The following is a 26719-nucleotide window of genomic DNA, read 5'->3' as shown; positions in this document are numbered from 1 at the left end:
GATTCAACACGGAGTCCTTATCGTTTCGAATCCATCTCTGGGTCAAACTCCAGCCTTAATGAAGGTTGTGATAGATCGACTCCCTTAAGACAAAAACCCACTCCTCAACTGCGTTAAGTCGCCTACCGCCCTCACCCAGAAAAAAAATATATAAAGGGCGCCTTGCAGGCACAGCAGCCATGGAGGCCAGGAGTCAAGATATCGTACCGGATGACGTCAGAGCCCTGATTCTCCACCCCCGCGTCGGCCGGCGAGTACCGTAGTGCGAGTAGTGGCCGCTAAGGGAGTAGATGTGTATGATGAACAGGCACAAATGCCCAAATCCCTGATGGTTGGCCCATAAACGTGGACTGCATATCCCGAAATTTTAGTTCCCAGCAACTGTGTGGTAGGGAGAAATAAAAATGGGAGACTCCAAACTATAAGGTATACACTAAGCAGTTCCATGTCCCTTACCATCAACCATCTCTATCCATAGTTCTAATCTCTAGAAAAAATACCAATTGTTTCAACATTCACTCCATGATTACAAAGTCCATTACATTCGACCACTGTTGGTAAACCAGTTCTTGTCTATTTCCTTCTTAAACCTAATTTTGTCCAATTCAAATTCATTACGAGTCCTGCTATGTTGTCTTATGATGACTGCCTGCATCACTCTCGTCTCTAAGATTTGTGTGTGTGTGTGTGTATGTGTGTGTGTGTGTAAACATTCGCGTGGTACCACAGATGCGAACTATTTCTCCTAACCGTTATGATTAATTTTAAAGAAGTATAGGCCACGATACGAGCCGCCCCAGCTCACCACTTAAATGTTGGCATTTTCCACTGCGAATCATCACACAATACTGAAGTCAGTCATAAAACATTAATGATTTATAGTGTCTACGTTCTTACGGTCTAAAGTGGTCAAGTCGACGTATACTAGCGAAGATGCACATCTTATTGAACAACATTCAATGGCATGGGAAATATAGATTCTTTAACATGTTCAATGACGATTAAAGATGAATCTAACTAATGGAGAAGGCGTCGAAATGGTGCTGGGGTATCGTAACGGCAGGTTTATTCAATGAAGCAACACCCCAGGAATGCAGATGCTCGGGCTGACGGAGATACGGAGTTTGCTTCACGTTCATTCCAATTTCGCAAAGCGCAGTCCAACTGCGAATCGCTGATAGAAAATTTATTTACCATGTCATTTGACTGTTATGCACGTTCACTTGTATTTACTTATAACCATCATATACTTCTTTGCCGTTATCCAAATACTCCTTCCTCCTGTACCATTTATGTTCACCTTGTCGGCATGTTCGTATACGTGCTGCTATGAGCGTTGTAACGGTCTGCTACCACGCCACCCCATCTTTTGGCCAAATCTGAAACTATCGTGCCGGTAACTTGGAGCTTCAACATGTTACAATGATAACGCATGCCAACAACCGCCATTCAAGAGATTTTCTTAAGTTCAGAATTTTGTGAGATGCTGCCGAAACCACAGGTCGAATGAATATGGAGCAGCCATGGATGGGATAACTTCCGGTTTTCGTTGGCGAACCAACGCTAAATATTCCAACTCGTAACATCCGTCGCCCTAGCCCGACACGCGCGAAAAAGTATTCAGCTTTAATATCAACTCTTCGCCTAATACGTACGTCATTACAAAATATCAATACATTAATGTTTCTGTAAACTTCTTCGCTGAGTTGCCGTAGTTGCATAGCCGCAATGTCAACGAACTACGACGCTGGGACCAAGAAACAGATTGCCCTGTCGTGTTTTGGTCAGGGACTCTGCACCCTTGTTATGTTGTGGACGTGTCTTGTTACTGCCAGAGCTGAACAGTCTTAAAATATGTGTCTGATCGTGCGTGAGACGACCTGGTAAAGTGGACAAGGTAAAGATTTCCTGCCGTGTGAAAACTGCGAAAAATATTTCACGCCCGTCATTAACTCGTTTGAAAAGCATTGCCTGCATTGCCACTTGAACGCAATACTGATTCTACACGCCAGGCAGAATATATATATATATATATATTAATGATGATAATAATAATGAGTTCCCAGGCCTAAATCAAACCAAAACCGTATTAGTTTGTACAAAGGATGAAAAATCTCAAAATCATATTAGAATGGTGACACACAAGAACATAATAACATAAAAATGAAGGAGACTGCAAGAGACCATATTGCCTACACTAGGCAGTTCCATGTCCATTACCACCCGTCACCTCCATCCATAGTTATCTAATCTTCTCTCACAACTAGTTTCACCGATCACTACACGGTTACTAAGTCTATTCCATACGTTAACCACTCTCTTTAAACTAGCTCTTGCCTATCTCCTTTTTAAATATAAAATTGTCCAATTTAAATCCATTACTACGAGTCCTACCCTACTGGCTTAATATGATGACCTTGTCCGCATCACCCTTGTTAAAGCCCTTGACCTTTTTGAATACCTCTATTAAATCATCCTGCACTCTACGTCTTTCCAGTAAGTGAAAGTTAATGTACCTAAAGACTGTCTTCGTGCTATAGTATCACCCGTGCAATTAACCACATAATAATACAAAAAACTTTCACTAGATACAAGTGGCAAACATGAAACAACACTGACTTAGCCATATTGTAGGTTCGAGTTCTACCAGAGAATTATATATATATATATATATATATATATATATATAGATATATATATATATATATATATATATATATATATACATACATACATACACACACGAATCCTCACGCAAGTCACCATGGCTACACAAGTTTGTGTTCTTATGATGACTTGCGCACTGGATAAAGATGTGATGCGGTAATAGGCAAAGTGAAGTTTCTATTGGAGCGACGATGGTGCGTGTTCGAGTCCTTCACCACGAGAATCCATTTGCGATACCTGCGCGATGCGCAAATAGTTAAAAATATTTCGCGAAATAATGCTTCATATATACTTACTAACCTCCTACAGAAGTATACTTATTTCTCTACTATCATGCTATATATAGCCCTTCTCCATCACATCCTGTTCCCATACTGTTGCCACGTACTCGATTTACAACCTGAGTAGACCACATTATCGGCAACATCGCATCCGGTGGAAACCTGTCAAGATAGTTCGACAGTATGATGAGTTTACAAATCAATTCAACATCACATTAAATACGCCACGCCAACCACACTACGAATAAATAAAACTCGTCTGGCATTAACCAGAATAAAATATGGAATGAGCATTATGAGCGCCAAAGAAGCAAAAATTTGGCTTAACAACCGTTGTGGAATGTGAACAGGTATTGGTTGATGGCTCTTGTCTGATTGTAACGATGATTTTTTTTTTTTTTTGGGGGGGGGCTAAAGAAAAATAAGTTCCCCCACCCGGTAAGGAATGGCTTAAATATTGATATAACAGTCTAGGATACGTTGGCAGTGACCTGTAAAGATACGACTGCATGTTTGAGCATTCGACTGTAAAATAATTGCACTCGTTCTCAGCACAGATCAGAATGCTCCTCCGTACCTTTCGCAATTCTACCCTTATCAATATTTACGTGCAGAAAATCGGTCCAAATCTATAATAGTTTTTAGCATTTCCGTTGTCACCGCATGTAAAAATGACTTCACAAAGAATTCCGGAACTTATCAGATCGTGTCGAATACTCAAGTCACGAAATCAAACGCTCAGCTTTGCATCGTTTCTGACCGAGCAGCGTCACCCAAAACATCGACAACCTTGCTGTCATTGACACGGTGGACCAGTTCATGCCAAAACCGGCCATGGCATGATACAATTTACGGAATACGAACAAAAAAAATTGCGATCATCTCCACATTCATCAATCGTGTCGTCTAGGAGACTTGTCAATAAACACCACGAAATCTAACAAAAAATAATTCCGTCGGCCCCACTTCCGCGCCACAACGACACGCGCATGAGCAATGGCGTCTTGTAAAGCGGAAGCAGCACGTCAGAGTTGGAATATCACGCGATGTAGCGTCGACCTTTGTATCTGCTTCCCTCACGGACCAGTTGTTTACAACCATGGCCCTATCGGTAACCCAACACCTTGTCAGTCAACCAACAGTTACCCGTCCACTTTAGTTGTAAAATGACTTGTACATCAATAACGGAGGCTTAGGAACTGTACATTCATCGTGCCTCTCCTTTCATCTCGATAAAAAAAACTTTAAACTCAAGGTGGTGGATAATTAGTGTTTGGTATTTAATTACTGTCTTACCCCAGGATACCGTGACGGATACACTGTGTACATCCGCTTCGACAGCCCAGCCCCCCTCCTGCAACCCCCCCCCCCCGACTCCCACACCACCACCACCAGGATCCGGGGAGCAGCGATGCATATCCAGTATAACTCTCCGAAGGTGCCGCAATCTACCTTCGCTCCCAATGAGCTCACAAACATACGGACAGACGCATGCGCGCGCGCACTCAAAGAACTTGAAATAAATAGGAAAAACAACAGGAAATTGAATGAACGAAGGTCGTTTCCCAAACACATCGATTAACCGACGGAAAAAAATCAGCAGAGCCATCTGCCCTGTATTTCAAGGCACTTTTAGGAGCTACCTATTTTTTTATGTTTTAAGAAATTTACAAAATGTAACGAGTTAAATATAAAATCGTTTAAATATAAGGCAGCCAAAATGTAGGGGAGTGGAAGGACACGATACATCATGTGCATCCATTTGCCTCAGCCCTGCAAGCCACAATCGAAAACAAAGTTCAAAGCAACAAACGGTCTTGCTTTGTACTATCAATAATACGCACAAGATGAATATGACTTCCCGTAACAGTCCAAGCACACCAGGCAAAAGTGACGGCTTCGGCCGCAGGTACGCGCCTCTTAGCGCAGGCTCACATTACTAAAGAACAGTGATATGGTCCCCACACCTGCATGAATGATAAGCAAGATCGAGACAATACAATTGGCAACAACCAAACAGATTCCCAGCTTTGTCGTGTGATTAGACTAGAATTACCATCGTTATAGGATTGAAGAGAAAGAGAGAACTTGAATGTGGTGTTCATATCACTGCAGGGGATTAGTTAGTTAAGGCAGTCCATCGTTGACGACGAAGACGTCCTCTCTCTCTCTTGAAAGTTTATAAAGTAAAACATTGGTAAGATCATTATCGATGTCACTGATGTATGCCCCAATGGCTCCTCAAGCCAAACTCTGAGGCGCAGTGTTTTCCACATGTTGGACATGGGATACCATCCCCAGGTGGAAGAGGGTTTTGGGCCTGGTACTCATGCCTGCGGGTTCTCTGGAGGTTTCTGGTAGCTGTGCGTTTTTCCTCGAAAGTCTCAGCTGCTTGCTTGATGGTTAAGCGCCAGGTACATCGGTCCGAAGCAAAGGTTTCCAGTTGGTTTGGTTCTATATCGCTTTTTTTAAGGTTTCGTTTCAGCTGGTCTTTGAGCCTCTTCTTCTGTCCACCAGTCGCACGGGTCCCATCTCTCAGTTCACCATAGAGAACCTGTCGAGGGAGACGGTTTTCTGGCATTCGTATGACATGTCCAACCCAGCGCAACTGGCGGGTGATTATCATTGACTCTATGCTGGTGGTGTTAGCAGTGTGAAGAATGTCGACGTGTGGTACACGGTTACGCCAAGTGATGCCTAAAATGCACTGTAGACAGCGGATGTGGAAGGCCTCCAGTCTGCGGACTTGTTTACTGTAAAGCGTCCAGGACTCTGCCGTACAGTAGAATGGGAAGACAGCAGGGGATTAATGACAAAACTGAGATGGTAAATCTCTTGATTTGTGATAAGAGAGGCAACGCGAGGTAATAAGCACCAACTGAAAAAGATCAGGTCGGAGGGACGCAAGGGGGTTTTCCGTATAATGCAGCTTAGATGATACATCATAAGCTGACATATTACACGAACTAAAAAAAAACGTGGTATAATCGCAGAGCAGAAGGATCCCTACGAGCGTTGTTTGTTTTCTTCACTTTTACCTCGGGAAATGCACGTATACTCACACAATAGAAACATTTCGCATGAATCAGGTTATCAAAATGCACCCCTTTGCAGGGTCAAGTCCGCCGCCACTGTCTCATATGCCCCTTACGACACCTCACACGCTGTCCACCTAACAATTGGCACCTTGAAAAGAAAAATGAGGGTCGTGCTATTCTGAGCCATGAATGCCCTCCGAGTGAGCCAGACCCCCAGACCCCATGAGTTCCGGCTCGAATCACTTCTGTGTATGCATATATATATATATATACATATATATATATATATATATATATATATATATATATATATATATATATATATATATACACACACACAATCAAAAACAATCAACCCCACCGTAGCGAGCGTCGAACCGAGGTCTATGCGTCACTCCCGCTCGATATCATTCCGCCATATTGAACGTACGAAACGTTTAAGCTAATGCATACTATTACCAATTATATATATATATATATATATATATATATATATATATTATATATATACACACACACACACAATGTGTGTGTGTGTGTGTGTGTGTGTGTGTGTGTGCGTGCGCGCGCACGTCCCCAAATAACCATCGTGGGGATATGTGAAATCAAAATACAAAGCGAAGTGCAATATCCTCCGCATTAGCTTGGCAAACAATACATACATATAAATAGAACAGCACATACAAACACCTCCACACAATAGTTACGTAGGGAGCCTGACCAAGGTCATGACCTGACTTCATTGCACCCCAAGCGTCCTCCTAATGTTGGAACGAATAAAATCCGAGGCAATAAATCTGGGAATTGAATCTAAACGGAAAGCTAAAAGAGATTTCATGGTCTCGTGTACCACCCGAGACGAAAACATCAAATAATGACGATTACCAAATCCTGTCGCCATATATTTTTCCTCTCGTTAAAAATAAGTGAACGATGCAAGGTAACCACTTTAGAAAATAAAGAAACAGAGCAGAGCGCTTTCGTATATTACATATTCAGTGTAAATTACACTGAAGATGTAATATACGAAAGCGCTCTGCTCCGTTGTTTTATTTTCTAAAGTGGTTACCTTGCATTTATAAAACACACGTTCCTAGTGTTTTATTGCATAAAAGAACGATGTAATAACATAATCCCCAGTAAGGTGAGAAGTCAGGCCCGGAGGCGTTGATCTACGGCCGAAGCCATTACCTTTGCCCCGTTATGCGCTTTGGGGACTGTTGGAGCGGATAACAATAACTGCTGGGAATCGGAGAGGAGTGCGGGATTCGAACCCACAACTAAGCGAACCCGAGACCAGCATGCTTCCGACTACGCCACTAGTGTTTTTATTTGCAAGGGAATTAATTTGGAAGTATAGGAAACGGGTACATATCGAAACTTCTGGGGGACAATACCAATGTATTCCAAAAGCCCCCCTATCCCCTTCATAAGTGGGGTAGCCAGGGTCGATCGTGCGACATGACGTCATCGCGAATAAAAAATAACTCTCCAACAAGAGTGGACTTACGACTTTGGAACCTGAATCGAAGTACATTGGATAGAACCGCTGGCATTCCCAACGCGTTTTACCTAATTCTACAAGTGTTATACACATAGGGTCATGTTTAAATCTAATCGTCAAACTTAGCCTTGAAACTGATGTCTGACTTAATGTGTGTAATTTACCTATTAGTAATATTCCGGAAAGGAGCTATAATCGTTTGTCCAACGATCATACACAATTCTGAATTAGCTTGTGGATTTAGTGGAAATATGTGGAGTTAATGGAAATGTGTGTTCCATGACATCTTTCTGATATGACCTTCAATTTACTCTGATGACATCTGACGTTCCCGTCCCCAAACCAAGGTTTGTATACGAACGCTGATCTCGCATCCGGGAGGTTAATGATTGTCGATCAAAAGTCCTGCATGTTATCCTAGAACATGGTGAAAATCACGCTCACTCTCAATCACACGCAGGTATGAAAATGAGAATAAAATGTAAAGCCCCAAGTAGGTTAATCCTGCCCTAATAAATAGGTAAATACACTGTACATACACAAAAACATTTGTATATACATACACATACACACATATACATTTGGTATACATGGCAAATTGAGATGGTATGGGAATGTTAAAAGAATGGAAGACACAAGACACGCAAAGAAATTCTTGGTGTGGGTTCCTCCTGGTGGAAGCCGGACGCCCTATGAAACGATGGACACGGGGAGTGGAAGAAACTGCTGAACAAGGAGGAAGGAAATTGCAAGAAATAATTAGAGATGATGAGGACTTCCGGAACAGAGACCTTTGGCGAATATTCGTAGAGACCGGACAATGACAGATACCTTGCGTCTGGTGTGAAAGGTGAGAAAAACAAAGCCTACAGCCACCTTGCAATGCAGTGGCAATAGGTGGGTGGATGGGTGGATGACTAGATGGATGAATGGATGGCTGCTCGCTGAGTTTGATTAGATGACAACAGAAATTCGTCTGACAGCAGAGTCGTGGCGCACATTGTTGATTTTGTTGTGGCAAACGTTAAACGACTTTGCTCAACCCACTGAGAAGGTGGACGCCAGCCCGAGAGCCACGTTTGAATAAACTTGTCTGCTAATTACTGCAACAATACAGATACCTCAACTCTTGTGTTACACCATATGCTCCAAACTGAATCCCCCACTCACTGTACCCAACCCCATCATTAATCTAAAAGTATTCTCAGCTCCCGATTGCAGGTCTTCCCTGTACACACACACACACACACACACATATATAATATATATATATATATATATATATATATATATATATATATATATATATATATATATATACACATATATATACACATACGTCATATATCTATTACATATTCCCTCGGTCGAGACATATTCAAACGACTCCAACGAACGACAATCGATCGTGCGACATGACGTCATCGCGAGAAGACTGACATAGCAGACACCGACACAAAGGCCAACGTAAACCCGACAACACCTGAGTAACACCACCTCGGTAACACAACACACTTCTCATCACCGGTCGCCGACTGGCACACGTCCTGACTGGTCTTCAATTTGAATGCAAGAGGAGCTACTTGTGTTGGTATATACCGGTATTCTCGGTTCTAACTGACATTGCAGACGGTTACATTTGTCCTCCTCACTATGGGCCTGCTCTTCGGCTAAATACAAAGTACAGTAATGCAAAGGTCAAAACAAAAGTTGCATGGCATATCACGGGACGAAGGGCTGAGGAGATAGATGCAACCTATTGCACTGGGATTTAAATGATGATCGGTTGTTATGGACTGTACTCTACAAGTGCTTCTATCCTTATGAACGATAAGGATAAGGGGAGAATGGAGATGTAGTGGACTGATGAAGGTGGAGTTCTGTTCAACAGGTTCTCACATTTTCTTCAGGTAGGAGGTCTGTGGGTGTCTGGATGGGTGAATAGGTTTGTGGTTGAAGGACCTCCAAAAGTGCCTTTCAATTTACCTAGCCAGCCTTAAAACAATTCAATTATCTACTCTAAGGGCTTCAAGATATTGTGCATGCAGCATACCAAAGCGCAGCATGAAACATCCAATCTTAGTTCCCCGTCAAGGAGTAGCTACTTTTGTCCGTTCACGTCTATGTGACCCTCAAACGCCCAATCCTGACTGAAGTCAACATGACGTTAGATCTGGTGCACTTCTTTAACTAACCACCAACATTCGTGGTCACATGAAGAATTGTCACCCCAGAATTCCCACATGAAGAATCGTCACCCCATGAGATCCCACCTGAAGAATAGTCACCCTAGTACGACGAATATCAACAGTGGAATAAAGATTAGGTTAGGTCAGGTTAGATTAGGTTGAATGAGGGTTATGCTTATTGTAAACTTATACAACCAAACAATCGTAAACCCAGGATGGCCCACATGAAGAATTGTCACCCTAGGATAGCCCCCATGAAGAATTGTTACCCTATCGAAGTCTGGGGTGACCATTCTTCATGTGATCCCATTCCTGAGTTCGAATGCAGGTCAACCTTAGGGGTTGGGTGAGATATCTCGTCAAATCCAAGAAAATGTGACCACCCATCGCAACCGACAACAACGGGGAAAGGGTGGGGTGATTTGCCGCTAGACTGCTGCGGACTAAGAACCGTTGTGCAGTGCGCACGCACGCGCACGCACACACACACACACACCTTTGATATTGGGTATAATAAATTGGAGAGTAGAAGGGACCGCACGAGCGTGGCTTTCCAGTATAAATTAATAAATTAGGTAACCACACATACACAATACCACACAGAGCGAGTTATCTTCATGGAGTGCTGTGATTCTTTTCATCTCAGACCGTTGTGTTAACAGGCAAATTCAGTGCGGCAAACTGTGTGCGTGTGTGCGTGTGTGTGTGTGTGTGTGTGTGTGTGTGTGTGTGTGTGTGTGTGTGTGTGTGTGTGTGTGTGTGTGTGCGCGCGCGTGCGTGAGCGTGGTGTGCAGGACCGTAATCCCAGGATGGGTAAGAGAGGCCGGCCGGCCGCCAGCCAGCCTCTAGTCACGTCCTTCAATCAACACGGGCAACCCTTTCGAGTGGACACAGCCATGTGCACGGGGGCTCTTGAAATAGTTCGCTGCATCACTGGTTTGCAAGAGATCGACACGCGATGACAAGATGGCAGTTCTGCTTGAGCGCTCAACGAGCGACGGAGAAAGGTATCCCGAATACGAAAGCCGAGAGTGGAGACGGGTTCTACATCATAGAGGCGGCATGAGTGCAATCAGTAAGAGTAACGGTCGAACAAAGGGACGGGACAGAACACAAAGACGAAGACGGGAATGGACGAAAGAAGTTTGAACCAATAAAACAATACGGATATGTCTGTTTCGTATGACATAGTCGACCCGACGTAGGCAAGTGTCACGGGGATGTAGATTAAAGTTTGCGGGGGGGGGGAGGTTGGCACTAGAGCCGGGACTCAGATATCTCAGGACCCGAGACGCGAGGTAGAAACGAGCATCAAGACAAGCGAGAATCGCGAAATCACGGGTTGAAGAGAAAGGGCTGGGGAAGAAGCGGTGGAGTGGAAAGTCTGCAGAGGATTAACGGATAAATAATGAAATAAAAAAAAAAGTGTGGAGCAGGAGGTGAACGAAGAGGGCATCGAGAGGGAAATGCAGAGGATTGATTCATGCCAGTGACGGCGAGGAAAGAGGAGGTGGAGAGATGATGAGGCGGAGGATGGGTAATATGATAAAGTGGACGGAGAAGAAAGCTGAAGGAGGAGGAGGAGGAGGAGGATATAGGGGAACTCGAGGAAGATGGGTCGAGTGTGGTGAACCTAGGATGCGGGTGGAGAAGGAAGACAATGGGGGGACGGCAACTCCATGGTTGATTCAAGACTACAGCAGTAATTTCCTCGGATTCCGAGATGGGTCATGCAACCAAACACCTCCTTCACCATGCAAGATAATCCAATTTCAAACCCTCCTCTACACAAGCGGCATTCGCTTGCCCTTCAAACCGACCCAAGTCACCTGCCATTCCCTTGGTGTTAATATACAGCATGATCATGAAAGATTCTCCTTCGCATCTTCTAGTAACTACTCACTAGTGCGCCTCCTGTCCCCGTGACCCACATGCACATTAATCCATTTTCAATTACCAGCACCTCAAGGGGCAATAACACGCACTGAAGAGGTATGGGGGGGGGGCACCGAGGGCGGAGGAGGGCTGCAGAAGGAAGGGGCAGAAATGATCAGCATTCTTTCTTCGACGGCAGTCACCAAGAGTGTTGCGTAAAGGAGACGTTTTCAATCAACCTAGGGGCCAAGCAGACCCGGGTCATAATCGAGATTCTACTCTGTTCTGAATCTGCCCTCCCCCCCGTCTGCTGAATGAAATCGCCTGGCGCTGACCAGAACAAAACCTGCCAAGTACATTACCGTGTTCAGTGGGTTGACCAGATGCCCGGCCAAGACAAACTGACGCGGAGCCAACGCACATCCTTCTAACCAAGCGACATATTGCCAACCCCTCGACAACCGTGACAAGCGCCCGCGCGCGTGCACACACACACGCACGCATGCACACACACACGCACGCACACACACTTCACTGCATTATTGCATGTAATACACCCCCCCTTGAAAGACATGTGTACTGGTGAAAAATACGTAAAAAAAGTGCTAAATCGCAATTTTTTCCAAATTAGAGTTTAAGTGAAGTCCAACGTTACTACAACGTGCAGCAGATGACACGTTATCTCGTTGGAGAGCTTGACATCTCCCCCTCTCATGTGGAGACCGGCACGTCACTTGCTGTCTCCTGGTCGGCCATACGATCGGTCTACATCACTACAATCACATTCACCTGCATTGGGAACTGTGAATTCGTCACTCCGGTTTTCATCAAGCCTCGCCTGGACGTCAGGAGTTGACTGTATTCAATAATCCACTCGACACGGCGAGTCAGAACTCCACAACTCCCTAAAGATCACGAGTTCGATTGACAAGCGAGTCTTCCCAAGCGCGAAGCTGGGAAGTTGAGGAAAGGGGAGATCATAGATCAAGACTTGCCACAGCCCCACACATTTATTTTATTTGTAATAGTAACGCTACAACAGACTTTTTTTTTTAATAAAATCCGTACATCCACGCACTGTGGAGAAGAGGGCAGGGATGACCTTCATCCACGAGGTGCCAAGATGGGAGGGGCGATGAATGGGAATGAATGGGTGTGGAGGTCTGTTTTGATTCTGCCAACCGCCTTATACGGGGGGAAAGGTCCTTTCGTTTGTACATAAACGGATGTGGCTGTGCGCGCGGGTCCGCATTTTTACCGACCTGGCACTACTGGCAAATGGCATAAAACTCCTAAAGACACTGATGGCATGCATTCCATTCCGAGGTTTAAGCATGAGGAGAGGGTTGGGATGGGGGCTAGCCATGGGGAGGAGAAGGGAAGGGGAGAGAGGGATGGGGGAGTATGCGGACATCTGCAATGGTACAAGAGACAGAACGACATGTGCGAGGCAAAATAATTCCTCCAACAAAGCAACGGATGTACTTCAAATATTTTCTTCTAGTTAATACGTTTTTACCGCGTGGGACTTTGAACCGAAGTCTCGGTCAACCAAGCTCCAGGTCTGTCCAGTCTTCTCCTCCACTGGAATACGTGTATATTTACCTAGTTGTATTTTACGGGAAGGGGAGCTATGCTCGTAGTGACCCGTTTTTTCGTATATCGCAAGACCAAGTTTGTTCTTGTATTGTGTTTGCACACACTATTTCTTCGTCCAGTTTGCTCCAGATATCTATCACTGTGTGGGAAGCTATTCTTTTTCTGGTCTCTTCTGTAGCTGTCCATTTTAAGTTTCTTTGTATGTCCTCTGTCCCACTTTAATAAGTCCTCTCTATCAAGGAGTTCCTTGCCTTTCATAATCCTGTAGATGGCTAGTAAGTCCCCTCGTTCTCTTTGTTCCAAGCAATTCCAGCGCGCGCGCGCGCGTGTGTGTGTCTGTGTGTGTGCGTGCGTGTGTTTTGGGGGGCGTAGTGCATGTCCCTTCGTCCTACCCTCTGATACCTTCACACACACTATCTTGTACACGAACGGCTCCGTTTGACGGACACTTGCACCCAGTAATTACGTCGCGCCTGCCTTGTCCTCTTCCACTTGTGTCACTCCACTTCCTCCCAGCTTTCCTCAAACAGCAGCTGCCCCAACCCCACCCTGAAACACTTCACTATCCATACTGCGACGGCCCTGCAGACTTTAAACTGACCTGACAATGCTACGTGCCAAGCGTCGGCGGCACCATACCATCACTGAATATTTTGGGTTAGGCCTTTAAGTGTTTTTCAAAATTTCCCATAATTGTCGAATTCGTTATACTTGAGTGTGCATGTGCATGTGTGTGTGTGTATTCACCTTGATCTTTGGATCACGTGTTGGACTCATGATCGACAGCTATTTCCCTCCCGGAACAGAGCTCAGAGCTCGTATGACCAACCTATGGGGTAATGCTGACCTTACACACACACACCCAACTCCCCGCCCACGAGAGTCAGAGTAACGACTCGAAGCGCAGCGATACCGAAATAATTTCGGCCCTGGGCAGGATTCGAACCAGGTACTGCGAGCACCACCGTGCTGGCTGTCCAGCCCACTACCAACCGCGCCACCGAGTGAGAGTGTGTGTGTGTGTGTGTGTGCCCGCGTATACAAGAAAGGAACAACGCTCTTGTGGTGTATGTATAATTACCTAATTATAATATAAGAGTTTGGAGTTCCGCTCATAAGATTCCATCACTCATCTCCGTTTACCAAAACTGTCTTCGTCATTTATGTTGTCCGCTCGAATTATTTCTTCTAATTAGGTCCACAACCTGACGCATCTACGAGGAAAACCATACTTCCATATGCAAACACTTCTTTAGTTTTTGTTGTGTCTAGATGTCCGTTCGCCCTACTTACAAATTATTTGTCAATGTTTTTGTAACTTGTGTATATGTCCGATTTTGTACAAGGCAAATGGCGGGACTAAATGCTATACAACATGCAAGAATATTACGTGGGGCGTTTAATGATGGAGAGGCGAGTGATATCCCGACAAAATGTGTATGGAGAAAGGATAATAGCAATGTAAAGTTAACTGTTGCCTCAAGAATCACTGTCTGGAAACCAGCAGCCCCAAAGCAGATTCCAAGACCTCCTACGACTTTCGGAAGATACAATAGACTGTTATCTGTTTTATTAGTGTGGGTCTGTTTCTATGTAACTGATTTACATGTAGTAGTCATTGGAGGAGTCACCACTTGTCTTTTTTTTTTTTACGCCTTGACTTCGCCCTCCATCTACAATACACTCCACACTTTGTGAAGAAGGCCTGCGCCTGGTTTCGAGGGCGTGTTGAGGACGTCATTGATGCCAAGGGCGGGTTCGTCTGGTAACGGGACACCAGAAGTGTGCTGATACATAGTCTGTTTTTTTTTTTTTTTCTTGCAATAAATTCATTAAATTGCGACTGTCTTTGTGTGACCCTAAAAAAAACAACGAAATAATTACTGTACGCACCCTGTAGCAGTCGTTGGAGGCGCAGTCACCACTTGTCAGCTTAATTTTTTTTACTGCCTTTAATAAACTTCGCCCTCTGCCCCACATCTACAACACACTTTACACCTTACAATCCCGTCATATTTCTGAACTCCATGAAAGACTCCACAAAAAATAATAATAATGTCTATATACGAATACTTGATCTATGTCGCCTCTCCCTCATCCAAACTTTCACACTACTCTTCCCCCAATTATTTCTTCTGTTTCCCTCCCAATCCTCAAATAACACTCATCTTGCCAACCACATTCAACAAACTGATCCCTCTAAAACTACTGCACTCGTACTTGATCCCCTTCCTCTTGTATCGTGGAACTATACAGGCACTCCTACCATCCAACAGTACACTTCCTTCCTTCAGATATATTCAACAATCTCACCACCCACTCCACTATAACTACTCCACACTTTGACATTCCACATGTCAATCATTCAATGCAGGTGCCTTTCCAGCTTTTATCTCTTTCACTGTTCCTTATACACCCTCTCTTGTCACAGCCTTATAATTCTCCTATCATTACCTATCACCACAACCAAAACCTTCCTATCTTCCTCTATATTCAACATCTTGAAATTATTTGCCCATCTTCCACTAACAGCTTTCACTCATATTAATAAGTATCCACCTGTCCCCTGACATTCTTTCTAACCAACTCTCCACTTCAGTTGCCACATCCTTTTATTCTTTTTTAAAATTCTCAATCATTTACCCAGCCTCATAACAGCTTTTCTCCTGGCCACCCTTGCCATGTATTTTGCTTCTATTCTCTTTACTCCATACCTTTCATGTGTTTTTTTCATATCTTCTTTGGAACCATTCTTCATATACATGCTTCTCTTTTGCCATCAACCCCCTCACCTCTTCATCCCACACACCATCTTTGCACACTTTAGCACTTCCTCCCTAAAACACTTTTATTCTCCTTCCATTCCCACTTCCCATTCACTATATTTCATAACTCCCTCAGTTTTATCTGGTATTCTTCCTTTTCCCTCTTTTCATTTAACTTGCCCATCTCCAACACCTCTCTGCCTCCCTCCATTCTCTTCATTTTCAACTTTACATCCACTCTCAAACTCCCCCTCCACCACATGATGATGCAATAAACAACCACTCTCTCTACTAAACACATTCACATCCAATCCTCCTTTTGGGTACCACTACATGATTCATTAGTCCCTTCTCAATTATCCTCCCACTAACCACTCTATGCTTAGTTCTAGTTGAAGACCACCCTCCTCTCTTCTTTTAGTTCGACTCTCCTCAGGCAAAGAAATACAAAATGGGACTCCTATTTCCTCACTCCATCCCACTAGTCACTTTCTATGAAATGCACAGAAAAACAGTGGTGGTATTCTCCCCCAACCACAAAGGAAAAGGCAAAAAAAAAAAAAAAAAAAAGTCACACAGCATTCAATATCCCTAACACCTACAAGATAGAGAAAAAAAAAACATGTATAATTTCTGATTCTGAACAAGCTAACAACTGGGAATCAAATACCTGAGATATATAACAAAAAAAAATGTCCCAAATACCCATATCATGACATTACTACACAGTGTAAAACAAGGAAACAAATACAGCAATTACACTTGGATTTGTATATGAAGTGTATCTGTTCACTAACTTATATAACACCACTTGAAATCATTCAGCCTACTTACGTATTAATGTTACACGAGAAAGTCTTATAACCACTTTCTCTTTATCAGACTTAAAAGATTCACATTAGCACAATAAAGTTAGACCTAGAGGTAAGTGTAATGATTCAGAGGACCTTGGCTGAATAACTGACTAACAAGTTCCCATTTCGGGGAACTGTACAGCCAGCCACCTGCTCCACCAGTACATCTGTTACACAGGTGTCCTTGCTGCAGCTGTTCATGATGGTAGCCTTATTTCCACAAACAGAAAATATACATACATGTATTCTGCTTCCAAACATTGGTTAACTGTTCTAGGACAAATTTTCTGTAATATTCCAAATAAGATACAAAGGGATGGACTGTTTGCAAATTTCTATGTGAACATCGTCAAACTAGAAAATATTGGAAAAAATCGAACAAATACATGCATATTGGCAAGAAAAATACAGCCTTGATAAAACTATTGTCGTTTAGGACTCCCTGGTGTCAGTGGGTTATGACACGAGTTACAAAGGAAGCCATTTACTGTATTTTATTACATGTAAGATACACTTTTTCAAAAAAAATTGGCTATGGGGCAGAAACATGGAACATAAGAAAGAGCTTAAATGTGAGTGAGATGAAATGCCTGTGAAGTATGGTAGGGGATACTAGGCAGGATAGATTGAAAAACAAGGTGAGGGGGAGAGCTGGGTGGAAAGGTAGTTGAGCAATAGGGTTGATGAAAGAGTATTGGGATGGTTTGGACACATGGAAAGAATGAGTGAAGAAATATTAGTAAAAGAGGTGTGGAAGGCAGAGGTGGAAGGAGTGAACATGAGGGGGCGACCAAGGATGAGATGGATGGATGGGGTAAAAGGGGCACTGGGAAAGAGGAGAATGTCTGTTGAGGAAGGGAGACAACAGATCATAAAGGTAAGTGGAGAATGGTTGTGTATGGATGATGCTGTGATGCATGGAAGGGAGTAGGTGGGGGATGGGGTGAGGAGGTATGTGTGAATGATATTTTGACACAGACCAAAGGAATATCTCTCCATCTTCTCTTTTTCTGCATAAGGGGATGGAGAGGGGGGTCACAGATTAAATGATGCAGCCTTGCTGTGGATGTGTTGTATCTTGCTACATTGCTTCTGACCCAGGACAGTGGGCGAGATGCAGGGTTGACCCATCATCCAGAAGGAGCCAAGTAAAGAGGGAGGGAGGGATGATGCATGGGAGTAGAATATTGTGGGGATGAAATAGGTGGGACCAGATTTATGCCTTTGATTTTAGCTACCTCCCTTGTAAGGGGGGAAAAGCCGTTGGTTAATGTATGTACAGTCCTTACCACTAATTCATAAAAAATTGTATACATCAGTGAGAAGGACTGTATCATCATTACTGCAAATAAAATCAACATAACAAAATATTGGCAACATTCATCAGTACCAGCTGATTGATCATACCTAAACATGTCTCAACACACTATCAAATGAAAACAATAGTAAAATGCAAACCTACAAAATATAAGTCCAGAATAATACATTCAAAATATGAAACTGACAAGAATGACTGGCTGTTTACACAGTAAATAATAATCATAAGTGCTCAAATGACATTATTATCATTATTAGTCCTTTTCACTTACACAAAACTTTGTATATATTAGCGAAAAGGACTGTAATATTACTTTTACTCCAAAATAAATTATCATAAAATATTGGCAACATTCGTCAGTATCAGGAGAATTTATTACTGTAATCATCTTAGGGTATTCCTGCCAAAGCAGTGCTTTCATAATGCTCTGTATTGTACTGCTAACTTAAAGATTAAGTTTTTAAAGACTATCTATCTACCTACATTAAAGGGTCTTTTCCCCCTTATAAAAGAGGTGGCCATGTCAAAAGGCAAGTACCCTATCCCACCCATTCCACCACCCTTTCCTCCCCCTCATCTAAGCTCCTGATGGGTGACAAGTCATCCCTGTATAACACCCACTGCCCTGGGTCAGAGGAAATGCAACAAGATACAGTATATCCACAGCAAGGGTGTTTAGGGGTGGACAATTTCAGCCTTGCTGTAGTAGCCCAATGGGATCCTTTGAAGCAACTCATGGTTGCCTGCAGACAAAATCTGGGCGACCAAATTGTCCACCCCTGCCATTTCACTTAACTAGCAACCCCCCACCTTCTCCGTCCCCTCATGAAGAAAAAGAGAAGACAGGGAGAAATCTCTTTGGGCTGCATCAAAATATTCATACCTAACTACTCCCTATCCCCCCATCTCCTCCCTTCCTTGCATTACAGTATCATCTATACACAGCCATTCTCCACTCATCCCTCTTGCCTACTCCCTTCCTTGCTCAACAGACATTCCCCCTTGCTCAATGACCCTTTCACCCCATCCATCCATCTCATCCTCAAACACCCCTCTGCCTTTCATTTAAAGAAAGAATAATTTCTACCTAAATATAACTCTGTTGAAATGGGGTGCTTCTTATATGCCATAAAATATAGTACCTTTTCATGCTCCTCCCAGAGGTCCTCCACCACATATACATTATGGTCATGTCTGTGGATTCACAAGTGTATCTAATTGTTATATACAGGAAATGAGCTGAACTTTGGGATGCTATCCCCTTTTCTCCTTCTTGACAAGTGTATATTTTTTATCATATTGTTACCACGATCTCATGATTTTCTCCTGCCTCTTTCTTTCTTTCAATAATAATGGGTCATACACTTTTAATCTTCTTTCATGAGTTTTCTTCCACAAGACAAGTAACCAACCTGCTTGTTGCTCTTTGTGTTCTCCCAATCTTGTATTCTTCACTTTATGCTGAAACCACAATACTGCTGCATACTCTAGTTTTGGGAATGGCTGCATATATATACATATATAAATATATATACTTTTGTCTCTGTATCCATGCAGTGAAAAGTCACTTTCATGTTTATGTTCATCAAAAGCCTATAAAGACAGCAATGTTGGGTTTGTCATGTGAAGGCAACAATGTATCTATGACCAAAATACCCAGATTTTTTGTCAATAAATCACTTCTCATTGAGTAATTCATTGATGGACTCTTAGACTTGTACCCATATCCAATAATCTGCATTTTTAGGCTTTAAATTAATTATCTACATTTGATTTAATCCATATCTATATCTTGACCAACATATATTTCACCATTCCTTCACAGTTTAGATATCATGCCAGTCCTAATCAATGACAGTGGTCTAAAGTCCTCTTTACTACTTTATAAATTGGTACTATATTAGCTCTTTTCCCAGTTCTGTGGCACTTTTCTTCTCCCAATGAACACACTTGAATTTAGAAACTTGTCCACTAACTGATCTCTGTATTCCTTTAGTATTCCATTTGTGATCCTATCATGCCTCAAGAGCTATTCTCACAATCCACTGTTATAAGTTGTATACTTCACTTCTGCATTCATTTCATAGAACCCAACATTATTGTCTTATCTCTCACTTTCACTTAAATAATATTCTAAGGTGAAAACTGGTTGGAAGCCTCTATTCATTATTTCAGCCTTACTGATACTTTAAAAAATAAAATAAAATAATAATAAAAATCTATCAACTCAAGAACCACTGACAAACCCATAGAAGTTTTAGGCTCACCATTACACTTATCAATGACCCTTCTCAAAGATTTTCTCTTCCTCTTTCTGTTTTTGTGTAATCATTCCCAGTATTTTTTCTCATATTTTGTTAAACCAGTCAAACTTGCATTTCTTTCCACTGTGACTAACCCTTGGTACAATTTTTTTTCTATGTTTATACAGCTGAATGCCCTCATGTTACTGTTATCAAATAGAGCTAAGTCCATAATATTATCTTATCATTACATCAGTTTTGATACATCTCATATCATAAGTTCTGTAAATTCACTCACAAATGATTTCACCATCTAACCACATGTTGAAATCACCACATTCAATGATTATCTTAGATCATTTACTGTATCCAGGGGTGTCAAATTCACTGATTCAGTTTGACAAACATTGCTATTCTAACTATTTTAATGGTATATTTAATTTCCACATCTATGTAGGCAAATATTTCAAAGGTCATATTGTTTATTTTTATGTATGTTTTTGCTATCAGTACACAAGTACCTTTCCCTGTTTTCTTTTCTTGGAAGATCATGCAAGATATATCTAGTGTTATCTCATTTGTTGTGGACAATATTTATATTATCTGGTTACAAGTTTTAGTTGATGCAGACACAATTTTTTCTTTTTCATTTAATCCCTTCTCTTTTCTCTTTATTTCAACTGTTTGTGTTTCCAATTCACTGGATAATGAGCAAGCCACATTTCCCTTTATTTTCACAACCCATGATCTATTCTGTTTCTAATTTTTGTATTTCTTAAAATTTACTGCAAATTTGTTTTATATTGTCTAGTTTAGCCATTTGTTTTTCTCTGTCTACTATCCACTGTTTATGATCATGACTACACTTTATACACTTTCTATTTTGAGCAGTTTCTAGCACTATGACTGAAGCAATGATACTTGAAACTTTGAAGGGTCACATGTCATATAATTTGTTTCTTCTATATACGGTTTATGGTATATCTCCTTTATATATAGATTTACAATAGCTGGAGTGCATATTAATATGCAATGAAATTCATCATAATTTTTGGGTTAAATGCTACACAAGCAATAATCTAATCATGTTCTTGAAGAGGATACTCTATTGCTTTTCATGAACTTACTTCAGTTTCTATTCATCATAAAATCTATCAAATGTTTTTGCAAAGTTTGCTTTGCACCTTTTCACTTGGATTTCACCACTGTTCATCATTATTCTTTTCTTAATGTTAATTGCTTTCTCATTTGAATGATGGTTCTAAACAAGAACATGCCCTTCATTTTTACCTTCAACTTCCTAACATAGGAGTAACCTTCATTATTTCCAGTTTTCCCTTGCTCACGGTTTTCAATTGTACAATTTTACCTTATCTTGGAATATTTTGCCTCAACCAATTCATTTTTAATGGATACCTTCCATCCAATAAAAATGTTTCCTGTTAGGTCTTTTTTATAATGACCTTCAGCCCTGAGCACTGGACTGTCCCATAAATCAATACAAGCTGTGTAATTTGATAATCATTTGTTGCATTGACTAAAATTAATTCCTTTTCTACACATTCACTGTATTCTATATACCAAGGGTTTCTTCCTCCTTATAAGGGAGGTAGCCAAGTAAGGAATGCACCTACTCCCATCCACCGCATTTGTTTCTCTCTTATCTTAGCTCCTCATGGATGAGGGTTCATCCGTGTCTCCTGCCCACTGCTCTGGTCAGAAACAATGCAGCAAAACAGAACATCCACAGCAGGGCCACTTCACTTACATGGCGACCCCCCCCCCCACCTAATACCACTGGACAAAACCCCTTAAATCCTAGGCCACACTTTACATTTGCATATGTTCTTAAAAAAAATAAAGAAAGAATATAATAATAACAAAAATAACAGAAACTAAATGCAGTAAGACCTGTTGTGAGCACTGGATTTGGCCAGCTGAAACATTAATTATAATAGTCAAACAAGTCTAAAGAACCTAACTACATCTCCATATCCAGGTTAACAGTCAAAGGCTCATTTGGATAAAGAAAACCCTAGATATGGTACAATAAACCCTTTCCCAAGTGAATTTGTCAGTTATTTAATTTGTACTAGCTTCTTGTACTGTCATGGTGCACAGTTACTTGTGTTCATAACCATACCATTGTAAGCAGCCAACAGGCTTGCTTCTATCCTGCATTGTCCAGTTGCGCATGAACTGGTCACCCGCCATGCCATTTTTCGTCTCGGCATTGTTAAGTGTGGACTGCTGAGCTCATTGAGGTTTGTGACAACCTGATTAATTGCCTTTATTTTCATATTCTTTTATTTACACGTAGCTGTTGATTCAATGATATTTGACATGTTAAAATGATTAGGCCAGTAGACATGTACTTCTTTTCTGATCTTATATGACTGCTTGCAATTTGTTGTAGACTATATGAGACAGACACTCATGTCTCATGGTCAGTTGAGACGGGTGCATCTCTGTGCATAAGACAGACATGCACATACATGTATGACATAAGATCTTCTGATTGACATTTTGGACATTTATTGTATAATGGATGTATTATAATACTTTATTTGGTTAGGTTAGGTTAGATTTGGTTAGGTATCATCACAGTACAAATAGCCCCTCAAATTTATCAATGTTCACCGTGATGGTTATCCATTGCAGTAGATATATCCCCACAAGTTTTACAATGCACACCGGGATAGTACAATGAATCGTGTTTCCTCAAACTGTTCGAACCGGGATAGTGCAGCTAATAATGCACCTTTTGTTATTCGTACCATTATGGAGGCAATAGCCTTGGTCTATTTAATTTCCTCATTTAACCTTATGCAATTCAGATAGATCATAAAAAAAATAATCAATAAAACTTTAGAAAATAGATCAAACATCTTGTACAGGACTTTATCATAAAAAAAAACATGTTCTGTAAAAATAAAGCAGAAAAATCTATCTTTCTATTACTCAAGGGCCTATTCCCTTTATAAGGGAGACGGCCAGCCAAGGCATGCACCGACTCCCCCTCCCCACCATCCATTGTTTCACTCTCATCTTAGCTCCTTGTGGATGAAGGGTCAACTGTCTCTTGCCCACTGCAGAATAATACATACATATACCAAAGGCTTTTTCCCCCTACATGGGGGGTAGCCAAAAAGAAAAAGGCATAGAAACCACTCCTACCCATTCCATTTCCTATATATTCCCCACCCCTCCACCCTCCTCCCTATCTCTTATCTTGGCACCTCCTGGATGACGGGTCATCCCTGCATCCTGTCCACTGCCCTGGGCCAGAAGCAGTGTCACAACACACAGCACATCCATAGCAAGGCCGCTTCATAAATTTGGCGGATAATACAACATAAAAATCATATTTGTTACCGATTTGAATCCCCAGATATGGGCGATATCAGATATGGTATAAATCACACCATATCTGTAATACCATCTGATGCAAAAAATCTGTAAAATGAATTAACTGACGCTGATTGACATTAGTTGTCTTGTTGATGCTGTTTAGTACGACCGAGTGTAATCAGATACAAGAGTTACTATTATATATGGTCATTTGCTTGCCATGATAAATCTACAATATCTCATTTCAAAACCATTACAACACTAATATATAATTAAACTCAGAGCATTTCAAAACCCATGAATCTCACCTATGAAAAAACTAAGGATAAAAAAAAAGTCAAACAAAAAATTAAATAAATATACTCCAAACTGTCAGACTACAGTTACTCCACAATAAATACCATTATGTCAGTAATATCTATTTGACATCACTGGGGAGAGTTGATGATGCATGTGATACGTCTACAGAAATACTCTTCAAACCCAACTGTCGCAGCTCATAATTCTTGGCTTGTTCATTACATAATTTACACTGCCTGCAAGATTCTTCCATTGAAGTCCTCTTTTCACATTAAAGATGTAAATCTTCCACTCCTCTGCTTATTTTTCACTTACGATATAAAATACCAGTGAGGGCTGAGGCCCCATGCATAATTTCATATAATCATATTTAAATCAATAGCTTAGGTTGCACTATGTTACTGGTTATAATCCAATATTACCATTTTCTGCATATTGTACATTCAATTATGATTTAAATTCATCTGCAATTAAAATTCATATGCTATCCTGATGAACTAAAAAAAAATTCAAACACCACTTGCTAAACATAAACAAAGGCTAGCGTACATAGACAACCACTAAAGTTTACCTATAAAACGAACACTTTCCCATATTCCTTTCCAAATCATATTTCGACTTAGTACGACAAGAGCACTTATCTAACTATGAACCATAACGATGACAATACACAACAACACTCGAGACTCGACTCGGGAGAAATGGGTTGGGTTACGGCAGGCAAACGCCAGCTTTGTCATTTTAGTGTTATTCCACTCCTTCGCTATCAAATCTTATTATATTATTTGTACAGCTGTCGTACTATTTGAAGCCATTTCATTTAAAACAGTGGGAAGAAAATACATTCAATGTGTCATGCGTCACTGAGCTTTGCCACTTGACTTATCTCCCACAGATGTCTCGCAAACTGAAGTTTACATACTTTCAACTTTATCACAACGCTTTCTTTCCTTACCGTTTTCAGGAATGATGTTGTCATCATATGATTTCGTTTGGAAAAGAAGTCACAAAATTAATGCCACTCAACACATTTCACATAGCGCTCCACACCCACTGATGACATCACCTACTAGAAACACTTGTAACGAATCCTACCTTGCTTCCAGCGCCATCTTTAACTTTCACACCCAAAACATGAAAACATGGAGCCTTGACCCTACGAATAACGAAACAAGCAGGTGGCTTCTAAAATATCGACATACAAATAGCGTATGATTACAGTATTTTACTTAAAATTATATATTTATTTATAGTAAATTAAATTATATTTTGTTTTATTAATACTATAATTCAATAAAATCTAATATTATAGGAGTTATATGTGGTACTCATTGTTTTTATTTACTCTTAGTACTCCTTCGAATATGATTGTTACAAAAGGATGATACACAATTCTAAAGCTCTCCAAATGAAACTTGAGAGAAAATACATCAAGACCCAAATTAAATGACAATTTGGTTTGTAATTGCCATAGCTTGCCTCATATCCATGTAAAATGTAAATGGCAAACGCAAGTAACAATTTTTATGTAATTTTTAACCAATTGCTGTACATTTTCTTATTGTTTCTCTTTCTCTCCCTCCCATTTTTTCAACGTTTATATATATATATATATATATATATATATATATATATATATATATATATATACACATATTATATATATATATACATACATATATATATATATATATATATATATATATATATATATAAAAATATATATATATATATATATATATATATATATATATATATATAAAAATATATATATATATATATATATATATATATATATATATATATATATATATATATACTGTATATACACACCAAGGACTACTATTACACAGGACGTGCGCACCCAGATCCCTGGGTCCGCTAGCGGAGGCCATTGCTTTCTTTGTAACCTAACATTTTATATTAGACAAATATATCAAAACTACAAACATAACATTGTATATGGGACAAATATATCAACTATTGACTTATTCAATTCAGTATAAGTTAATATAAACTTTTATAGTGAAATAAGAAACTATTTTTAAGGCACTGTTATGCTTTGAAATGCCAATTTTAGCCGGTCTTAACAGGTATTATTGTATGAGGTTAGTGGATACCAGGGTTGGCGATTTTTTTTTATATAAAAAAAATTCTATTTAAATCAGATTTATTTTATTTAAATAGATTTTTTTTTCATATAGATTTTAAATATTGTGGGATTGCTATCTGATATGCGATCTGATTGCTAAAGGACATTTTTAGCATATCAATATAAGGAGCAGTGTTATATAGACTTGCCACAAGTATACAAGGAATGGTATAAGCCTACATGTAGTATATATATCACTGTGCAGCCCACAAGTTTCAACAAGATTCTTGTTGAAACTTGTTGATGGTAAGCAGCTTCTCACTGAGTCAGTTGCTGTTTTGGAATCAACCAGGAAGGATATCTTCTGGACCTGGCAGAGTGGTTCCTTCAGGCAGAAAAAATTATCCTGTCTGGAGTTATTTTGAAAAGCTACCAACAACTTCTGGCAAAGGGTACCGAGCTAAATGCAAAGACTGCAGCCAGGAACTACAGGGCATTGTATCAAGATTAAAATCTCACAGAGATAAATGCCAAGGTCAGCCACAGCATACAGAAAAAGAAATTGATGACCCAGGTAAATAATTTTACTTATATTGTGTGCATTTCTCCCTTATCATACACAACTATTAAAAAAAATTGTGAA

General features: G+C 40.7%; 1 protein-coding gene across 3 annotated transcripts in view; it reads right to left on the bottom strand.

The window, feature by feature from the left end:
• dia (diaphanous related formin 1) overlaps positions 1-25117 on the bottom strand; it is an 82116-nt gene extending 56999 nt beyond the window's left edge. For 2 of the 3 annotated variants that reach the window (XM_076192899.1, XM_076192897.1), the window contains exon 1: positions 24940-25073. The gene's annotated coding sequence lies outside the window, so the exon portion shown is untranslated. The other variant, XM_076192898.1, reaches the window with a different exon arrangement.
• Between the last annotated feature and the right edge of the window lie 1602 nt (positions 25118-26719).

This window comes from Oratosquilla oratoria, chromosome 11 (assembly GCF_046742065.1).
Source record: "Oratosquilla oratoria isolate Oo_2021 chromosome 11, ASM4674206v1, whole genome shotgun sequence".
Classification (NCBI taxonomy): domain Eukaryota; kingdom Metazoa; phylum Arthropoda; class Malacostraca; order Stomatopoda; family Squillidae; genus Oratosquilla; species Oratosquilla oratoria.
This window is presented reverse-complemented; position numbering and strand designations above follow the sequence as displayed.